This window comes from Protopterus annectens, chromosome 9.part0, assembly GCF_019279795.1.
Source record: "Protopterus annectens isolate FY-2018-M chromosome 9.part0, PAN1.0, whole genome shotgun sequence".
NCBI classification, from domain to species: domain Eukaryota; kingdom Metazoa; phylum Chordata; order Ceratodontiformes; family Protopteridae; genus Protopterus; species Protopterus annectens.
This window is the reverse complement of record NC_056743.1, coordinates 240958292-240979503: the sequence shown is the minus strand read 5'-3', so window position 1 is coordinate 240979503 and position 21212 is coordinate 240958292. Positions and strand designations below refer to the sequence as shown.

At 33.5% G+C, this 21212-nt stretch overlaps 1 protein-coding gene and 1 pseudogene across 1 annotated transcript in view; both read right to left on the bottom strand.

The window, feature by feature from the left end:
* Window positions 1–21212, bottom strand: part of RIC8A (RIC8 guanine nucleotide exchange factor A) — a 669567-nt gene that overhangs the window by 194589 nt on the left and 453766 nt on the right. The window lies entirely within an intron of this gene.
* On the bottom strand, window positions 9424–9553 carry LOC122812550 (annotated as a pseudogene).

The window sequence follows — 21212 nt, the reverse complement described above, 5'->3', positions numbered from 1 at the left end:
ATAAGTAACATAACAACAGAGGATTTAACCCAATGTGTCAATTATACAATATTTATATCCCATATAGGTTTGAACTTTGTCGAAGCATCTGTGTTCTACACACACATTGTATTAAATCCAACTTGAGTAGAAGAGGGAGAGGCTTAGCCCACACCCTAATTTATTACTAAGTTACCATGCATTATGAACATACATTGTGGCAGGTACTCAGCGAGCTATCCATCCTTAGATGGCTCATGCTGTTCCCATTTACTCATCTGAATAATGACTGTGGCTGTACTCTTCTTATTATATTACCTGGCTGTAGCTTCACCCTTCTTATAATATTACCTGGCTTTTTACATTATCAAGAATGACACAATACTAGTGTATGTGGGTATATCATGTTACTGTTAGTGTAAACAAAAATGCTTGACAATGCAACCGTAATTCTCAAACCTTTCTGCAGACAAATGTATAGCATTGTCTAGCAGTTGACAGCCTGATTGTTCCTGATCAGCAGACCTGTATTTTCATGTTCCAATATGACTACATGAAAAGATGCCAGTATTAGTCTGCAAGTTTAGTAAGCAGTAAATTCATCAGGGATTAATTCAAGGGGACACATATTATAGCTAAAGCACTTGACATTTGATAAATGTATCCTCTCAATGATGCGGTCTATCTAGTGTTAACTGTAAAACAACTTTTCTGAGAAACATTGTTGTAATGCCAGTTAATTATTTGAATTAAATATTTCTATAAACAGTCATAAAGCAATTATCAGGATAAATAATACTCTTGCAGTGCATGGATCACCATAGCTATCCTCTGATGTTAGAGGAAAAACAAGCTTCTTAAACACCTTTTTGACGTAATAAAGGTATTATCCCATAGTTTAAATACATTTTGTCTATTTACTGCAAAGTGGGTTAGGAATTTTAACCTGTAACATTTTCATACATAATAGTTTAAATCTTAGCAGCTTCCATTATTTTGATATATTCTCCAGTATACTTTTTTAAATAATATAATGAGAAGCTCCGGATGTTTAATTCTAAACTTTTATTCAGTCATAAGATTAAATTACTGGTGTTAAGTAAGCCAAAATTATATCTCCAGCACTTATTGTCAGCAGATAAACTCACTGGTTAAGTGTCAGTCTAAGATGTAAGAGTTAATATGTGATATACATAGATGTTTGCTTTGAAAATGTGGTCAAGTGCACTGTAGTTTTACCTCTGTACTGTGTCTTTTTGATTATACAAAGTCCCTCTGAAAGTTGATAAAAGTGTTAACAACAAAACACTCAATCAAGTAACAACATTATAAGTAGTCTCTTGGATAAGGGAGATGTCTAAATTTTGATCTTGTTGTCTCCAGCCATGGGAATTGTCTTTGAAAAGCTGAAAAATGCAATCACAAGAACATATTTAATGTCTACTAAAGAAATATTAATATACTTCTACATTGTATTCCATTTCAGTTTATGTTAAACATGAAATATGATGTGGTTTCAGAACTATTCATGTTTTTATTCCAATATGACTTTGTAAATACTAATTTAAACACTGGTTTCAGACTTGAGTAGTCTAAAACATTTACACAACAATGGTATTGTATTATACAGTAATGTCAGTAAATAGTTTTCAACAGATGTATGCAACATACAGTTATAGATTTTAACATGATGTTTATTAATACCCTAAACTATTTTGAAATTATACCACCTTAATCTAAATATTTGTACCTTTTTGAAACCTGATTAGAAATAAGTATTATTGAATTACAATAAGATGAGTAAAGAATATATTTATATATTTTAGCTGATTAGATTATCTTAATATATTATTCAATTATCTTTATTTAAAAACTAAGAGGATAAGAGAAACTGATCCAAATATTATTTGTGAGGGTAGAAAGTTTGTTTGGTTAGATTCACTAACCAAAGAGGTATATTACCTCATAGCGATAGGGAATGGTTTTTAAGGTTAAGAATTGCAAGTTTGGAAGTTCTTTGTTTTTTTTTTTTTATTCTATCAATTTGGTGTCACTCAGAAACATGCAAAAATCATACAAGAAAAACTTTTTGAATTCTGTATCCAAGATGGAACTAAGAATAAACAATATTTACATAACCGCACATGTAAAACAAACTCAAAACTAGAAAATGAAATGTTTATCCATAAATGTTAATGGTCTAAATAATAGTAATAAAAGGAGAAGCCTATTCAAGTACATAAACTTACATAAAACCACAAATAGTCTTCTTACAAAAGACACACTTATTAGATAGAGATATAAACAAGTTAAATATTAATAATTACACAGTACTAATAAACTCCCAATACAAAACAAAAAAGAGGAGTAGCTATACTACTTCGCAACTCAATTATAACACCTAAAATAATTACTACTCATCAAGATACATCAGGTATGTTTTGTCTAGCTTCAATAGAATTAAATAAGAGAATCTATATGTTAGTAAATCTATATTGGATCCCAGGACTAGGATTAAAAACAGTTAAACAGCACTTTGAAGAGATAATTCATTTAACTAAGGGTAGCCTGATATTGGCAGGAGACTTCAACTGTATAATGAATGAAAAAGATACAGATTCTAAATCTAAAAGAAGAAAACAACCTATCTCTAAAGCACTATTAAAATTTATAGATACATTGTATTTAAAAGATATAAATGAATTTGCAGAACCAGACTCACTAATCTTCACATTTTATTCTCATAGATATAAAACTAACTCTAGAATTGATAGAATATATGTTGCCAATGACCTAATAACAAAAATTGACAAAGTCACAATTATAAATTGTCCCTTATCTGATCATAATGCCATAGTCTTTGAGATAGAGCTTACACCATTTTATTCAAATCCCATTACTAGGATACCTTCCTATATCACAAAATTAACAGATTTCAAAGAATTTTATGAAGAAACAATCAAAAACTTTATAGAAATAAATTACACAGAAGATATTTCAGAAATATATGTCTGGGATTCATTAAAAGCAGTTACATATGGGAAAATATTATCCTGGTACATAAATAAAAGGAAGTTATGGAATAAAGATATGCTAGACTTACAAAACAAAGCAGATAAATTGAAACTGGAAATACAAAAGGGTAATGCTACTCAAGTTCAAGAACTTACACAAATCAATAAGAAGTATACAGAATTGTTATATCATAAGATTATGATTAACTTAGAAAAGATAAAAATAAACTCATACTCTTCTAGTTCAGCACATCTGAGACACTTAACTAATAGAACAAAAAAATAATTAAATCTAAGCAAATAAAAGAAATATTTATTCCTAATACTAACAAAAGAGTTACGGAACTAAATGATATTTTAGAAGCATTCAGACTCCAATTTAACATTGATAATCCCATAAACAATCAAGATACACCTACTAAGGATATAAAAAAAATACTTAGAAAATAATATTCATATTAAATTAATACAAGAACAAATAGACATTATAAGCAAACCAATCAATATGACAGAATTAAAATCACAAATTAAAAAGCTCAAGACAAATAAAGCACCTGGCCCAGACAATATGCTACCAGAAATGTATAAATTAATACCCAATCAAGCCATATCCTTATTATTAAAAGTATATGATATAGCCAAGAAAGATTTGAATATACCACCCTCTTGGAAATATTCATTGATATCCCCAATTATCAAACCAGATAATGATGAGAAGCAGTGTTCCTCATATAGGCCTATACCATTACTTAATATAGACTATAAGATATTTATGGCTATATACACAGATAGGATCAAACACTTTCTTCCTTTCTTAATTCACAAAGATCAAACAGGTTTTATTAAAGGAAGAAATACTTCAGATAATATTAAAAGAATACTAACATTAATAGATTATAGCAAACATAAAGTCCTAGATTTAAATGTAATCTGATTAGATATTAATAAAGCTTTTGATTCAGTTAACTGGAACTTTCTTTCACTAGTTTTAAAACGTTCCTTCTAATTTTAATAATCTTATCCAAATACTATATGAAAAATCTACTGCATATGTTAAACTAGGATCTCATAGATCAGGCCCTATAACAATCAAAAAGGGAACTAAACAAGGTTGTCCTTTATCACCATTGTTATTTGCATTACTCATAGAACCCATTGCAAATCAAATCAGATCAAACAATAACATAAAGGGCATTTGTATTAATAAAATGTTAAACCTTAAAATCCAACTCTTTGCTGATGACATACTATTAACTCTCTCAGATGCAAATGAGTCTTTGAATGCTCTATTTAACTCCATGAATAAATTTCAAAATATTTCAGGCTTAAAATTTAATGAAAACAAAACTAAAATTATGCCCTGTAATTTAAAAAAAATAATATAAACAAAAGATTTTCTAAATATATAGTAACAGAAAGTAAATTATTATATCTGGGAATAAATCTACTCAATGAATTAACAGATTCTCTAATATTTAACTATAATAAAATACTAGACAAAATAGAACAAACAATTGGTTACTGGAATAAATATATTTTTTCAACAGCAGACAAATTATATCTTATTAAAATAATCATATTTCCCAAAATATTATACTTAATACAACATTTTCATTGCCACCTCCCAAATATATTATTCAAAGATACAATAAACTAATTTTAAATTTTCTATGGTTTCCAAATAAACCCCGTATAGCCTTAAATAAACATTTACCAGATTGGGAAGACAGTGGAATTAATTTACCGGATATTGATTTATATATTACCTCATCTGTTATTAAAAACATAACACTGTGGTTAAATAATTCATACACACCTATATGAAAACAAGCCCATGAGCAGATTTACATAGAAATCAATTATAATCATATACAAGACAACTTAACAGTAATACCATCACCCCTTATATGGATGTTAAAAGATTATTTTTAGGGAAAAGGAATAATATTAATAAATTGCCATCAAACTATATAAGCTCTACACTTTCAGTGTTCAGAACATATATAAACAAAATACCAAATATTAATTCTTGGATTTTTCTTATTTTCCCTATAGCTTTTACACCAAATATTCTAGATACATTCCAAATATCTAAAATAAATATTCTTAAAGAAGAAACATTACTCTTTTGGCATCAACTTATAGAGAAAGGGAAAATTCTAACAAATGAACAGATAATTTATAATTATAATATAAATAAAGACAATTGGTTGTTTTTACAAAATCTAAGGCATTTTCTTATAAATAAAATAGAACAAATGCAACCTTCAGTTAGACATAAAGCTCCAAAACTCATTGAATACCTTATTCGTATCACAAAACAGCCTTATCAGGGTGCAGGTTATTTGTCTAATATCTATAAAATTGTTAAAAAAACAAAAAACTATTATGAAAAATCATACTGGGATTATTATACTTTAATAAACAACCATCCTCCAATTGAAGAAGAGAAAAGTAATTCTAAAATCTTCCAAATTTTCTACATTATCAAAATACTGGCAATTATTCACTTGGAGATATTTAGAAGTTTCTATACACCACATAGGTTAGCCAAAATGTATTCTACTGAAGATCAATGTTGGAGATGCCATACCAAGATAAAAGCAGATTGGCAGCATGTTTTTTATGAATGTATATGTCTCAATATGTACTGGAAATCCATTAACTATTTTTTCAGACTGTTTATAATGATAATTTTCAATTAACAAAGTCTTTAATTTTATTCAACTTTCCCATTCTAAACTGTGTACCAAAAAAAGACACTAAAATCCTATGGTCACTATTGGCAATTTCACATAAAATCATAACTATACACTGGAAAAATTAGGCTTCTCCTACGTTCAAAGAATTTGAGAATTTAACAACAACAGTTGCTTACATGGAAATATTAACAGTGAAGAACAGAACTAAAAGATCTACCTCTTACTATTACTCTTGGATGAAAGTACTGGAAATACTCGAAAAGATCAAAGAAGATATATAATCTTATGTTTCTAACTTTATATAATATAGAATTTCAATGTTATTTGCATAGACACCAATGTAAATAGTTATATATTGGTTTGAAGTTAGTAATGTTTTAGAATTGTAAATATGTTATTTATCTTTATTTCATGTAATGTTTCTTAAGACCTCTTATTTGAAATAATAAAAAAATATTTAGTAAAAAAAAAAAAAAAAAGAAACTGCTACACCCACTGACTACAGTGTTTTATGTACAGACAGAGACTCAAAGTCATAAAATACCAGGATTTGCGGGCAGAAATGATGGCAATGTGGAAGAAGGATACCCAGACAGTTCCAACAGTAGTATGAGCAATGAGATTTATAAAAAAATAATTTACAGTTGCACTAAGATGTTACAGATACATGTAAATTCGTACAAACTGCAGGAGGAGTCACTGCTGGGCACATTGCGGAGCACTTCTGGCAAACATCAAAGACAGAAACAATACTAATTTCATGAACTTTAATTTTACTTTGATTTAGGAATGGGGGCCATTCCTTCATGATATTAGAAAACCAAAAGACTCAGAGAAATTAAAAAGAAAGTTTGTAAATGTTAATCCTTGTGTACATCATTGGATAGCAAACCATCACACAAATCGATGCCAGAAAGCTAGGTGGGTGGCTCTACCTCCTCCAAAAGATCTGCAATAGTAGTGTACCTCAGGGCTCAATCCTTGGGCCACTCCTTTTTGAAATGTACTTCTCAGGGGCCAAGACTAATGTTAATAGTTTGTGTATGACCAGGTTTGTGGATGACTGCAAATTTGGTGCCATCATAAACTCCCCAAATGATACAAAGATCCTTCAAGTGGACCTCTCTTAAACAAATACCTGGGTGTCAAAAATGTATATAATTACAAGACGTGTATATAATGGTATCCTTCAGCAAGCATGGCTCCACTTGTAATATCACATTGACAACACACCCCTGAAAATTGATGCTGTAGTTGAGGATCTGGGACCCTATGTTCACAGTTACTTATCCTTTGATTACCATGTATCCAGTGTTATAAGGAAGTCCTTTTTCATTACAGAGTGTATATCTAAACATATTGTATTCAAGTCAGGGATGTAATTATTCTTTTGTACTCGACACTCACTAAGCTGATCACTGAGTGTAATGTCTCTTTCAGTATGTACCTGTCCAAATGCTTGCCAAAAGTGTCATACCCACAAAAGTTTCTACTTCCAACAAAAAAAAAAAAAAAAACAAAGGGCCTAAATTGTAAAAACTATGCAGACCATCTCAAAGGCTTCTCCCTCTTCTCAGTATCATAAAAGCTACTGTGAGGCGACCTCTGCCTCCCATATAGAGCTTCCAACAGAATCTATTCTGTCAAACCCTTTAGACATGTCATAAACACCTTCTCAAGGATATTGATTTCTTTTGCAAAATAAACAGTACATGTTGGTGGAATAGGTATGTATCACAGAGGGTTTTATATGGAAAGCTCAAAATCCCAAATGCATGAAACTTACAAGATCAAGAGCAAATGCTAGGAAAAAAGAAAAAAAAGTCAGCTGTTTTTGCAAGGAAAGGGGGCAAGCCCTCTTGCACCCTCAAGTCATCTGCCATTTATATATTCTAACGCCAAGACTGCACCATAGTGGGGAAAAGATGAATACCCTAAAGTCAACTGTGTCATGGTCCTGCACAGTTCGGATTTTGACAAAAAGAAATACTGTTTCATTTCTTTTTGCATGTTTGAACTTACAAGATTTAAGCAACTTTCACTAGATCTAGTAATTTTTGAGCATCTGGGATTTCAAGCTTTTCAAGTATAACCATCACAGAGAATACCTCTTCCATGGGAACGTCTACCAGTCTGCATAAACAAGATACTTCTCTTACTCTGCTCAGGTGTAATTTGGATGAATGGATGGGTAACTGCAAATTCAGCTCTGGATTATCACCTTTGTCCCTCATGGATAAGGGAAACATATAAGTGGCCCAACATATCCTTGTTCAACCCATCTCTGAGTTATTCGTATGCAAAATGTAAGAGCTTCAAAGTACTGTGGGAATGTAGTACTAGCCTTCTTAAGATCTCCACAGCTCACTCGACTAGAACACACATATAAGCTTGCTAAGGCCAGGTGACACACTGATAGCAACACTAATGCCATTTAGATCCATTTCTTTGCCTGCATCTATACTTCTGCAAAACAAGTTTCAGCTACTTGGAGTGCAAAAACAAAAAAAGAGTGAATAGGCAGGTAAATAGCTCAGAAAAGTCTGCTTTCATTTTCTAGAACTGGCATGAGTATAAAATATAGCATTATAAATATGACTTGCATTGTGTTTTTTATGGAATGAACAGATATACTTTGCAATACCCATGCAATGGAGATATACCCTTCAATCCCAAGTACAAGACTTCAAATCCTCAGTTTCTGATTGGGTTACATGAAGTGATAAGTTGCAGCATGATGTGTGATCTTTCCCTAAGACTACATGAAGAAGATCATTAGGTAGCCTTCTTGTTGGATTTCAGGCATTGCAGGATAAAGCTGATGACCAGGAAAACCATGGCAGGAGGAAGACGTCAGGGATACTAGGACTTCAAGAGGATGTAGAGCAGAAAGGTATGCTCTGCTTCTTACAGTCATGGGTTCCTGAAACATTAGGGCTTGAGTCTACAACAAAGTTGATGCTACAGAGAGCTCATCAATGCCTAGCTTCCTTGCCACAACCAGGAGTTCCCCTGAGGCTAGTAAAAGTTTGATCCCTTTCATTTTATCAAAAGGAGAATGTCTTGAATGCAGAGCAGGAGAAAAAAGATATCCAACACCAAGGCAGACAGATATGTTTTGACAGTGATTACCTCAAACTAATATTAACTAAATGGAAGGCTTGGCTCCCCTTGATTCATCTCCTCAGATGACATGGCATTAAGGGCTACCGCTTTATATCCAGTATGACTTACACTTTTCTGGAACAAAGAAAGATCATCTCTTCCTTCAGATAGATGAGGCTCTCGCTTTTTTCAAGGAAAGGTCAATGGTGGACATCCCAGACACTATGAATTGGCCCTCTCCTTGGCAAAGAGGAGAAAATTTACCAATGGCCTGTGCTCTGTTTCCCCAGGTCCTGAGAGACCCAAGAAGATAAGAAGGTGCTTGATGACCAAGAGTCAGCTCTTGAGACAATTCCAGCCTGAAAGTATCCAGACGGTGATAAACTTCCTATTGTCTTTCCCTTTCATAGTCCAAGTTTGGGTCATTAGACAACAGACACTCTAATGTTGATGTAACTTTTTCATTTTACTTTTAGCAATTTTATTGAAGTTATGATCTTAATCAAGTCTGTATACTTGGAGACTAAAAGTTTTGATGTAATTAATTTTGAGTAATAAACATTTTCAGTGATGAATACTTTTAATTCTTTTTACATTTTGTGCATATCCATTTTATGTATGTAATATATATATATATATATATATATATATATATATATACCTGTGTGTGTGTGTGTGTGTGTGTGTGTATGTATGTATATCACACACACACACACACACACACACACACACACACACACACACACACACACACACACACGGTATATATGCTTGTCCTAGTATAGCAATTTCCTGCTGAGCACATGACTGGATATTATTCTGAGTGGGGTCTGGTGAAACATACATTAAAACTGTTTCACCTAACATTAGAAGTGCAGAACATAAATTGTGTAAGAGTTTTTGTTTAAAATCTCTGTTTTGTTTGCTGAGTGATAAAGGTAGTTCTACTGCTCTATGACAGTTTAATCTTAAAGGTTTTCTTTCTATTGCTGCTTGGGGACTTACTTATAGCTTGCCCATTCACATTCCCTCACCACAGGAACATTCATAACAACCCTCTTGAACATACCTTTTGTTACCTACTTTGCAGACCCAGCAGTTGGATTGGGAAAGATTGTCACTTTGCACCATTTACAGTGTGGTTACTTCATGTAAATGGGTATAAATTCCTCCATTGAAAGGCATAGGGAATGGAAAGGGTTAGGGGATAGCTCCTGAGACTGTGCCAGTTTAAGAACACACCTATCAGATGGGAAGCATAGGAAACTGGAAAACTGGGGATATGATGTGGTGGTGGTGTCTTTTGCTCATGTTACAGTCAAAAGAAGGGGAGTGGCAGTTCTAGTCAAGCAAAACATTTCTCATACTCCGATACTGGCAGTATTCTCCATGCCCAGGGGGATGTTAGTTGGACTGGTTTTACTTCAGGGAGGGAGGACATTAACATTAATCATTGCTTACTTATATCTAGCAATGGGTGCTATAACCACTAGGCCTATACTTAAATTCATTCAGAAAAGGGTGAGAGGCACCCATGTTTTAATGGAGGACTTTAACCACCTTACTGATTCCATAGATTTACCCTCCACAGCTCTGAGTACTAGCTAAGTATTTAAATATCTGGACATTGGAAATGAACATGATAGGTCTGGGTGGACATAGTAAGCCACATACCCTCATATATACGCATTATGCCCCCCCCCATTTTGGCACTTTCAGCCATATAGATAGGATACATGTCAAAGAGAAGTTTTTGCTATTCACACAGAATTAAATACTGATGTTCGAAATAAGGGGCCAGATTCAATAAAGTCTACCCTAAATGTAAACCATTCTGAGTGAACAGACATAACGCACACCTTCTTCCTCCTAATTTTGGTTTTCCTACTGATATTTTTGCAGCTTTAAATATTGACAAGGATTCATAAAGGTTACCACAAAGTGTAGACTACATGTACACTTAGTGTAATCTTTCTGAGTAACTAGAAAATGTGATAAGAATTTTATTGAATACATACTGTGTACACTTAGTACTGCGGTGGTGGTGCTGCGGTAGTGTTGTCACCTCACAGTTAGACGTTACCCGTTCGATTCTCAATTAGAGCGTCTTCTGTGTGGTGACATGCGTGAATGGGCGTTTCTTCGCTGAAGGTTGTGCATTAGGCCCGGCAAGCCAGTATGTAAAAATCTACTGCCAATCATTAGCGGACCGGAGTTCCACTGTGGCGACCCCTAACCGGGAAAAGCCGAAAGACACAAACAAAAACATACTGTGTACACTTAATGTAAACTTAGTGTAGGCTTTATTGAATCTGGCCCAAGGTGTTTCATTCTAAAGTGTACAAAATAACGTACACCATTATTAGTGAGCAGACAACACAGACATAACGCACCCCTTCTTCCTCCTAATTTTGGTTTTCCTACTGATATTTTTGCAGCTTTAAATATTGACAAGGATTCATAAAGGTTACCACAAAGTGTAGACTACATGTACACTTAATGTAATATTTCTGAGTAACTAGAAAATGCGATAAGAAGTTTATTGAATACATACTGTGTACACTTAATGTACACTTAGTGTAGGCTTTATTGAATCTGGCCCAAGGTGTTTCATTCTAAAGTGTACAAAAAAGATTTTAAATTTATATTTGTATTCAACAAGTAGACATCATTTTTCAGCCAAAATGAATGACAGTATATCTTCTAATTACATTACTTTTTAAAATGTTTATTGTTCGATAAAAGATATTCTGCTGATTTCATTGACTCTGTTGCATATACAGTTAGTATAAAAATGACATAATTTATAACCTCTGTTTTATCACATAGTTATGATAAAGGTCATTTTAATGTTTCTGTTCTGTAGACTGACATTTTTGGTTGATTTGAGCCAAATTAAAACATTACCCAGTACAATCAGAACAATATTCTGAGTAACAAAGGTTCAACTAAGACATTTGGTAGCTGACCAACTGTTGTGAACAAGAGAAGCTTTAATTTAAAAGCCCTGTTGTTGAGAAAAGCCCTGTTGTTGAGACCACTTAAGGGTTACAGTGATGTATTATTTCCCTGTGGTGCCTGTAAACGTTGCCATCCTATGGATTCCTCTCCTGTTTAAGTGTTAAACATTTGGAGGGGATTTACAGTCCTGCTGGGAAATCAGATTGCTGTTCCTTAGGTGCTGCCACAGCTCAAGTGCTTGTGCGTTGGAAAACTTCCAAAAAGCTATCTCAGTGCATCTAGGACCATTTGTATGTTATTTGTTACAAGAATATCTATATAAAAAACTCTTTGTATGAGTACATTATTGCATATACAAATTAAGAAATGTTTTTCTTGGTTTTGGAGCAACTACCTCATGATGTGAGACAGAAAGATTTTGGTTGAAGCTTTATGCTAGGTATTTTTCTGCCATCTTATTTTATAAGGCGAATCACCCTCCAGGACCAAACAAAAATGTCAGTATTAAAAATACTTTAATAATTGCATTAGAAGTTTATCATATTTCATAAACTTTTGCAAGCTTTTAACCTCTAGATATATTTATCTGTTTACATATTTTTCCTGAATGGTGAGTTTTTAATTACATGGCTTCTGCTTGTATTAAAGTACACTGATTTTGATAGCTGCATTTACTCTGATTAAAGTCTCTGTTCTGTATAAGACAAAACAATCATCTATTAAAATGTTTGGTCATTTCAAAGATGTGTTCTATTTTGATTTGAATTACATCATCTGACAGTCATACACATAAACAGAAACCAAATATCACACAAATTGGATGTTATTTCATGATATCAATATGCATACAGTAGCAACACATTGCATATCATAGCATTGGGGTAAGCAACTATGTTAAAACTGAAAAGTTATTCACTGGCTGCAATATGACAGTTTAGGTTTTGTAGTCATCCAGCTGTTACCTAACTTCTAAAATGATATGCATCTGGATATTGAGAGAGAAATAATGTGGCCAGAGGTCTGGGATGAGAGACTAGAATTCAGCAGTGGCAGTATGAAATTAAAAACAAATCAAGGAAAATTCTCACTTAACCATAACATCTAAAACCACTTATGTGATCACATTCTACTATGTGCAAATTTCATGCCAGAATGAATAATCTGTAAGCAAAGAAACACGATAGTGTGGACATTAGATAATTATAAGTACCAGGGACCATTTCCTTTTGTAGAAATTCTGGGTTATTATTCAATGTGATGACTGATTGATTGGTTATTACAAGGCAAATGCTAACAATTATATATACATACAAACAATATATACTAATTATAATATGGCATCATGGGGGCAGTAGTTACACTATAAGAGAGAAAAATGCAAACCAGTGATTTTTGTAAAGTATGTTACAGAAGATTACAATTTATTATCATTTTATGAATTGATTGACATTGTGTGTGTGTGTGTGTGTGTGTGTGTGTGTGTGTGTGTGTGTGTGTTCACACACACACACACACACACACACACACACACACACACACAGGTGTGTATGTGTATTTATATATGCAAATCTATCTGTTTTATATCTCTATCAGTGTGGCAGTGAGTTATTTTTGTTTTTGGAGGTTTCTCCTTTCTTTATGTTTGTGTGACCATAACGTTGGTAAATATAGGTTTTGAGAGCTTGCCTTGTAAATCTGGGGTGAAAAGAACTTGCCTGTCAGATACAGTTCGACTTTTTACCCTTGTGGTGTTTTAGCTATTTTTAATTTCTCCAAGTGTTTTGGATTTCTAATACCATGATGGGAATGGATCCCATTCCTAAGTCAAAGTACGATTAAAGTTCATGAAATTAGTATTGTTTCACTCTTTGATGTTAGCCAAAAGTGCTCTTCGCAGTACCCGCAATGTGCCCAGTAAGGACTCCTGCAATTTGTACAGTGTTACATGAACTGGTAACATATCTAAATACGATTGTAAATTCATTTTTATAAGACCAGTTGCTCCTACTACTATTGGAACTGTCTGGGTATCTTTCTTCCACATGGCTCTCGTTTCTGCCTGCAGATCAAGGTATTTTATGACTTTGTGTCTTTCTGTACTAAGACACTGCAGTCACTAGGTGTGGCGATTTCAATGATCAATGCTACTTTTGTCTTCTTTTCTTGGACCACTATATCCAGTTTTCTAGCATTTATCTTTTGGACTGTTGGTATTGGGTGATCCCATGTGATGTAAACTTCATCATTTTCTATGATTCTCTGTGGCTCATGTTTCCAATGTTTTTCAGCCACTTTGATAGCATAATGTTTGCACAATCTCCAGTGTAATAATCTCACCACATTATTATGCCTTTCGGTATACAGTCCCTCTGCCATTAGAGAGTCGCAACCAGCAATAAGGTGTGTGACTGTTTCCAATTTGGTTCCACAAAACCTACATATGTCTGTTTCTCCCACATGTTCAATGGACTTAGTAAACCAACGTGTAGGTAGCTCACTATCTTGGGCTGCCAATATTAACCTTTCATTTCTTGATGTAAATTCACCTCTCCTTAACCATTCCTGCATCCATTCTTGATCAACATGAGGCTATTCCAGAAGTTTTCTGTAGTTGCAACTATATTTATGTTTTTTCCACATTTCTTGCCTTCTCATCTGGTCCTTCACCTTATATTCTTTCTTTTGTTTTTTAGCACATTCAGTTGCTGCCTGGTTTTTATCCATTTCTGGTTTGATTTCCATCCCTGCTTGACATCAATATGCTTCTGCTAAATTAAGCACAGATGTCATCTTACATTTATTCTCCTCATGTTTCAAAACTTTCACCACATTTGAATCTTGTGAGGTCAGTAGATATGTGTGAAGTCCCATGATTGCAGATCTATACATGTAATCAATTTCAAGGAGGCCCATCCCTCCTTTAGAACGGGGAATATATAATCTTGGTATACAGTGATTTTTATAAATCATTTGGTGAGCATATAACATCCTTTTTGTTTTAATATCCAATCTATCCAATACTTTTTGGGACCAGTCAATCACTCCAAAACTATAAGTTAGGACAGGAAGAGCAAATTGATTTATAGCATGGATCTTGTTCCTAGGTGTCAATACTGTTTTCAGGATTAATTTAAGTCTTCTAAAGTACTCCTTACTAAGCTTTATTCACATTTGTTCATGTTTTATTGCTGATCCTTCATCATTTCCCAAGTATTTATACACCCCCTCTTGCTCAAGTTCTTTTATATCACATTCTTGTCCCAAACTGATGTTTTCCTGGTGCTGCAATTTTACTTTTTTAAAGGTTGCTTTTGCACATTTATCAAGACCAAATGACATTCTAATATCATCTGAAAAAGTTTTGACAACCTGCAGCTGTGCTTTCATTTCCTCATCTGATGAGCTATACAATTTTAATTTCAAATAATTTCAGTGATTTGTGTCTGCCGATGTGTTTTCTCAGTATCTTGCATTTTGAGATATCATACTAGATCCCTACATGACTTATATCACACTGGCTAATATCATTAAATATAGGGCTGATGGGTGGAGCTAGAATTGTGCCATTTCAGTTGTTGTAGCCCAGGTGAACATTTGGTCATGACAACACACCCTTTTACGTGTTTTTGACCATTTACTAAATTTTTATTTACCCAACCAAGTAACACAAACTGAGAAATCACAAAGCAGGCTGGTGTTACAAGAAACAAGGATAAAATTTATTCTTAAGCACTTTCGTCACAGATTACAGTTGACTTCTTCAGAAAAAACAGAGTGCCTCCACCCCACTTCTTAAATACTCATTCCAAACACATTCCAAACCAATTTCCATATTTGTTCCACAATTATACATGCAAGATAAAAACAAACTAACTATAAAACATGATTCAACATGTACTTTAAACTTAGTATTTTGACAAAAATCATAAAGTGAACAATTGAATAAAAAATCAACAATTAGAGGAAAAAAATCAACAATTAGATAAAAAAATTAAATAAAAAAATCAGCTTTTAACCTCAAAAAGCTGGTTATTGAAACCATTTCATTCAACCCTGGAAAAATATTGGCGTTGACCCTTAATTGCCATAACAGTTCTTTGTATTCAAGCCAATAATCCATAGGACCTCCTCTCTCATCCATAATCAGCTGTTCAAGAACTGTGAATTTTAAATTTTTATTTATTTATTTTATTTATTTATGTTTGCTTACTGAGTTGGAGACTGATCACAAATGACCAAATGAAGGCTCAGTCCAGGTTACATGAATAGTAACAGAAAACTGTACATCAACACGGTGTTAACATATGAAATATATAAATACAAGAAACTGTGTACTTACACAGAGGTTAGCATATTTATTTCAGTCAAAAAATTTTTCAAAAGCAAAATATATGTTTATATTTACATAATAAAACACAAGAAAAATAAAATAAAAAATTGATTGCCTTTTTACTGCTAACCTATTTGCTGTGCTCTGTAGCTATTTAATAATGGTGCAAATTAATACATATGGGATAATGCGTGTACAGATATCAATCAATGTACATGGAATAATGCATGTACAGACATTAATCAGTATATCTGAAATAATGCATGTACAGGCAATCAGTTTATATGTGGAATATTGCATGTACAGGAATAAATCAATACATATGGAATAATGCATGTACAGGCATTAATAAAGGAATATGGAATATTGTGTGTAATGGCATTAATCAACAGATATTGAATAATGCATGTACAGGCATTAATGAATACATATAAATTAATGTAAGCACAGGCATTAATCAGTACTTATGGATTAATGCATGTACAGACATTAATCAAAAGATATGTTATAATGCACATACAGATATTAATTAATACATATGGAATAATGCATGTATAGGAATTAATCAATACATATAGAATAATGCATGTACCAATAATCAATACATATGGATAATTGCATGTACAGACAATAAGTACATACTATACAGAACAATGCATGTACAGGCATTAATCAATACACATGGAATAATGCATGTAAACACATTAATCAATGCAGGTGGACTAATGCATGCACAGGCATTAATCAATGCACATGGAATAATGCATGTAAAGGCATTAATCAATGCATGTGGACTAATGCATGCACAGGCATTAATCAATACACATAGAATAATGCATGTACAGGCATTAATCAGTGCACAAGGAATAACGCAGGTACAGGCATTAATCAATGCATGTGGAATAATGCATGTACAGGCAGTAATCAATACATATGGAATAATGCATGTATAGCATTACTAAATACACGTAGAATAATGCATGTACAGGCATGTGACATGAGATTTCTTGAAACATCCTCATTCTGTGATAAGTGATAAACCACGAGGGCAAAGTAGATTACTTTGGTCATGAGACCTAATATAGTCGAGTCTTATAATATTAATGCAAATTCAAAAGTATTAAGTCACAGAAAAGCGTTACACTAAGTACTACTTCATTGCTTTAGCAACTTAGTATAGATGTCTGCCTAGATTTACTGACTAATACCAAATTAAAGTTTGTTTTCTTTTTGTTGTAAAATGAGTACAAATTTCACTGGCAGAAGCTATGCTTGATGTGTATTTGGCAAAATTATGTATAGTGTTATCTAACTTAATTACTGTAATACACCATCCCTGCTTTCACAAAGTATTCCCCGTGAGATCGTAGCCCCTTTCTAATATATACAGCACTAATGCATTATAGGCTGCCTAGCCTCATATGCTTGGCATCAATGTGTTTTGGAAAGAAGGCATTATTAAAGAAAATTAAATTAAACCATTATTGGTGTGCCAGTGAAGGGCTAGGTAATATGCTCAGAAGTTTCCTTGCATGCAAATATCAGCATTAGGATTCAAACCCAGACCTAAAGGTTTTCCAGAGTAATGCTCAATGTTTTAAATATTATTTTTTAAACACCTTTATTGAATTATCACTTGTGACATAGGCAAATTTGCATTTATACAAAAATAAACTGTATTAACAAATTAACATTATACTTCACATATATTGCTATACATCATACAGCCTAAGCAACATTACATAAATTATTCAATTCCTGCCCTTTTTTTTAAACAATAAACATCTTTATTAAACCATCACATATGACATAAGCAATAATGCATTTATATAAATGAAAACAAACCACACCGGCACAATCTGAGTTGCAAGCATTTTACATCATAAACCATACTGACATACTCCCAGTTGCAAACATTATACATTTATAATCTACCCAATCTTTTTCAGTCAAACATTATATAGTGCATTTAAGTCCTGCCTTCTTTTAAACCTCATTCCTCTCCCGTAGGTATTGTTGCCACAATTCCCATTTTTTTCCTATGTAGTTTCTCCTACCCTTTCTAAAGATCTTATTTCCATTTGTTTTATTTCTGTTACTATATTGACTATTTCTAATATAGTTGGTTTAGATTCTGATTTCCATTTTCTAATAATTGCTTTTTTAGCAGCCATCGTAATTAGACACAGCAAAAGCCTTATCATGTCTAGGCAATTTCTATTCATATCATAGTTCAGAAAGATCATCTCCCTCGTCACACCAATCTGCTCATCCAGCATCTCCAACAGTGCATTCCACAGGGAATCCTTAAAGTCTGCCAACTCACCGCACTCTCAGAAAATATGTTCCCAAGTATCTCTTTCTTAACCATCACACCTCTAACATTTGCTGTCTACTTTGGAGTCTACTTGTCATATAAAAATATATATGTAAACATTTCCAAGCCAAAATCCTAAATCTTCTAGATTTTGTTGCATATTTGGGAGACATACATATATTCTCCCACTGTTTCTTTGTGAATTGCTTATCCAATCACACTTCCCAATCCTTTCTAACCTCCTCTGATTTATTCTTATAGTTGTCATGCAATTAGATACTACTAAAAACTCTACCAGTGGCAGTCTTCTGTTTAGGACCCTTCTATTTCTTTCTCTTTGCCTTCACTCTGATATTAATCCTTGATAGGGAAGGCAAATCTTTAAGCTGCAGTCCAAATAAATCCTTGGCCTCTTCCCATTCTATTACCTTTCTCTCTCTCCAGTTATTTGCTCCCAATACCTTGGTTCCTTTGCCAGTTTTCTCCAATAAATTCATGCCCCCTCTTGTCTATATCCCTAATTGCAATCATCTCTATTGGCAGAATTTCCTTTCTCCATTCCCGTGTTGGTTTATTTCATAGAATACTTTCTGCTACTTTATGGATATAATATTCTGTATGATTATTGTTATTCTCCTTAAAGACCTGTATCCAAAATCCCAGTCTCTCCTTGTTTCTTGAGCTTCCCCCCATTTCATCATCATTCCTTTCCACTTTGAATTATAGTTTTCTGCTTGTGCTATGTGTCCTAAATGTTCTTGGTAAATGTTTTCACAAGTAACAGCATAATCATGCAAGCATTCCTATTGTTTGAGAAGAAATGATTGTTATAGATGATCATGAAATAACCTTTTCCCAAACTGCACCTGGTTGGCTACAGAAAAGTAGCAAAAGAGAAATGCAGCTCATAATGACAACCCATGTATTTTGGGTAACTGTTTAAAATGTTGGGAGTCACATTGCTAAGTCCTGAAATGTGGAAACCGAATGGGTAAAATTCTGGACTTAGTAACGTATACTAAGTCTGAGATTGTCATTTCGCAGAATGTTCCCTTTTCTTCAAGGTATGACTACCTCATAATTGGTATATGTAAGTTAAGGGGTGTGAGGGACTTGCTGTCACATCAGGCAGTACAGGGGGGTTTGCTCGCTGCAAAAAATAAGTTTAATGGAGAAAAACTTTGTTTGATATTCACTTTTCTCCTGTATATTTGGTCCTTTTTTCTGTCTCTCAGACCTCAGTAATGTGAGTCATAAGATTTCAGTAGGGAGCCATGTCTTTGATTATGCAAAACTCCATCATGTTTTTCTACAATCTTGCCACTACCCAAAGGACATCAATATCTGGTCTGAGTTGCTGACTAAAAGCAAGCGCTCCAGATGCAATGAACTTTGTTATACTACTACGTATACAGCAAATGATATGACAATAACTGTGTCTCATTGCTGGTTTACTGGTCAGACTTAGTATGTTACTAAATGTCTGCAATAAAGTTGGAATATACAAATACATTTATGAATTATTGCAGTTATTATTTAGGAAGTTCAATGTTAAATGGTCAAGGGTACTAGAAGATTGAGTAAATTGTAAAGCAGTATACATTCCTCCAATTATTATCAATGCATTTCTAGTGAAAAGTTCATCCCAGTTTTGATAAGTGTTGCCCTCTGGGAGGTACGTATTGGCAAGGTGATTATACTCGAAGGACTGACTTGTAAATGCTACCAGTGTACAAATCGATTACATAATTATTTTTAGTTCCTTGCTTCCAAGCAAGTAAGTCACATAATGGCAAAAGAATGGCAGAAGAAAATATAGTATAGGATGCAAGGAATCTTTTTTGAATTCATGTAAGTGGTATTCCATAAAAGTGGGATGCAGGTTTGGTCTTCTGCACATAAGCATTTATTTCAGCACTTCATTTTGGTATGTATTTATATATTTCTTGGACTTTTGTAGTACACAACAATAATTCCATGTGTACCACAATCCTTTTTTGCTTGTATTTCCTGTTAAATGAGAGTAATGTATAACAATTTATCCAGGTGACACTCAAAATATTTACAGCTGTCACAAACAGCAGCTAAGTTTCACTGTGATGAGCAAACAGTTTAAAAGCTGTTTGAAACTTTAGTCTGCCATACTTTTATGTGACAAAGAAGTGCATAAGAGCTTTTAAATCTGTTTTGGATTCTCACGGCTGTTCTATGGAGATCAGTACTGTTATTTGTCTAACTTGAAACTAGACCTTAACAACTGTGAGAAGTGCATAACTAGAGGGTTATGACTGGGTCTCTGATTGTAACCACATTATTATGTGTTTGATGCATGGAGGCTGGCATAATGGGTAAGGTGTTTACCTTACAAACAGAAAGTGCAGGGTTTGTTTCCCAAATGAGATAACTGGCTAGGTTTAAAATGGCCTGCATGGGCAGTTGGTTTATTATGAACCTATGAAACTCAAAAATATGGCACAAGGTTGCCAAGAAATTCACCCCAGTTACAGGAAAAAAATCTGATGGATGTATTTTACTGGCTTTGAAAGTAAGTATAACACTTAGTGAGTGCAATCGCACAGATAGTAAGCAAGGAAAAGTCAGCGACGGTTTTTAAGTACTGCCTTAATTTAAATAAATTACTTACCGACTAACATATGTAAATTTCCGTAGACATAGAAGGAAAGATATTCTGGGACTGAAGGAACTTCCCTCTCCTTATACCCAACTGTAACTATGCTTAGGGACTGACTAACATTTGTTGCACAACTTTGAAAGCACTGTTATAGTCAGATCATGCCCTATAG